The following is a 2,289-nucleotide window of genomic DNA, read 5'->3' as shown; positions in this document are numbered from 1 at the left end:
TCACTTGAAGAATCAACGAGATGAATCATTTTTGTTGGGCAATGGACAAGCTAAACTTTATCCTGCATGGTGGGAGGTCGATAAGGTTAGTGTTTATTTTTTAAATTTTTTAAAGGTGTTCATAAATAAGTGCGCAAATAAATGAATTATTACTTATGATCGCAGGTGTTTATCCCTGTTTTGGAACGTCGTCACTGGCTTCTCGTCCAACTTCAGCTCCCATCCCTGAAGATAATAGTGTATGACAGCATGATCAATTACATATCACTGTCTGATTTGAGAGATATTTTCAAGGGATGGAGCTCTCATTTGGCTAAATTCTTGGATGGGATTAAGTATTGGAGTCATTCTGGACACAAGAAGCCAAAGAAGTTCAATGTCACAGTTGTCAGAGACGAGACCGCGCCACAGCAATCGTCGGGAGCCAGAGGGGATTGTGGTCCTCTCGTATGCCTTTGCTTGGCGCGTTTGACGACGGGAAGCACAGAGTTTTTACCTCCCACCGATAGAGATAGAGCTGCAGTAGGCTTGTGGTTTCGGCATTATATGGCTAGAGCAATATATTCGAGACGCTGCCTACCTGCATCCGCGTTATGAAAGTGTCCATTGTTAATTGGTAAGTCAAATGCAAGTTTTGTTAACATATATACTCCTTTTGGTTTGAAAATGTTTGGTTAAGTACCTAGAATTCAATAATTTGTTGTTTGTAGGTTTTAGATGTGTAGGAAGTCTTGTTTGAGCAAATGTTTGGTTTCTGCAGGTTAATCTTTAAGTGAGCTGCGTGAAATGGATGTACGGGGTCACAAAGTTGTTGATTCATTGATTCAATAATTGATGAAGAAATAAGAATTATTATTATTTTTTTATTGTTTAATTGATTTGTAAAAGATGATTTGTAAATGTTGATTTGTTTAATTGATGTGTACATAATTTGTGTTGAAATGTAATAGTTGATTTGTTGATTTTCAATCTGCTTTATGTTGAAGGTAAAACAGACTATCGCAACGAGAAAATCGCAATGCGAAATGAAAATCGCAATGCGAAATGAAAATCGCAACGAGAAAATCGCAATGTGATTTTCATTTCGCATTGCGATTTTCTCGTTGCGATAGCCATTTTCACGTTGCGATAGTCAAATGAATGTCTAATAAGTGATAACAACTGAACAGATCATAGCAATGTTCAAACTCAAGTTACTAATACATGCCTAACTGAAAATGTTAAAAGTGCACACATAAAATACACATAATGCAAGTTTTGTTAACATATATACTCCTTTTAACATTTTCAGTTAGGCATGTATTAGTAACTTGAGTTTGAAAATTGCTATGATCTGTTCAGTTGTTATCACTTAATAGGCAATCATCTTAATGTCTATCGCAACGCGGAAATTACTATCGCAATGCGAAATGAAAATCGCAACGAGAGAATCGCAATGCGAAATGAAAATCGCAACGCTAATTTCGCGTTGCGATTCTCTCGTTACGATTTTCATTTCGCATTGCGATAGTACTTTTTGCCTTCAACATAATGCAGATTGAAATCAACAAAATCAACCATTACATTTTAATCAATTAAACAAGCACAAATAAGAATTATGTTAACATCAATTAAACAAATCAACTTTTACAAATCACCTTTTACAAATCAATTAAACAATCAAAAAATAAGTAATAATTATTAGAGAAAATAACACTTCTACTATTGAATCAACTTTTGTAGCCATACATCATTTTCACGCAGCTCACTTATGAGATTAACCTGCATAAACCAAACATTTGCTCAAACAACACTTTCTACACATCTAAAACCTACAAACAGCAAATTATTGAATTCTAGGTACTTAACCAAACATTTTCAAACCACAAGCCTATAAAAATACCAATTGTTTATGGACATTTTTATAACGCGGATCCAGGTAGGCAGCGTCTCGTATATATCGATCTAGCCATATAATGTCGAAACCACAAGCCTACTACAGCTCTATCTATATCGGTGGGAGGTAGATACTTTATACTTCCTGTGATCAAACGGTCCAACGCCAAGCATACGAGAGGACCACAATCCCCTCTGGGTCCTTTCGTTTGTTGTGGTGCGGTCTCGTCTCTGCTAACTGTAATATTGAGCTTCTTTGGGTTCTTGTTTCCAGAACGAGTCCAATAATTTATCTCATCCAAGAATTTAGCCAAATAAGAGCTCCATCCCTTAATAATATCTCTTAAATCAGCCAATGATATGTAATTTATCATGCTGTCATATACTATTGCCTTAAGGGATGGGATCTGAAGC

This window comes from Hibiscus syriacus, unplaced genomic scaffold (genome assembly GCF_006381635.1).
Source record: "Hibiscus syriacus cultivar Baekdansim isolate YM2019G1 unplaced genomic scaffold, ASM638163v2 tig00112503_pilon, whole genome shotgun sequence".
Taxonomy (NCBI): Eukaryota; Viridiplantae; Streptophyta; class Magnoliopsida; order Malvales; family Malvaceae; genus Hibiscus; species Hibiscus syriacus.
This window is presented reverse-complemented; position numbering follows the sequence as displayed.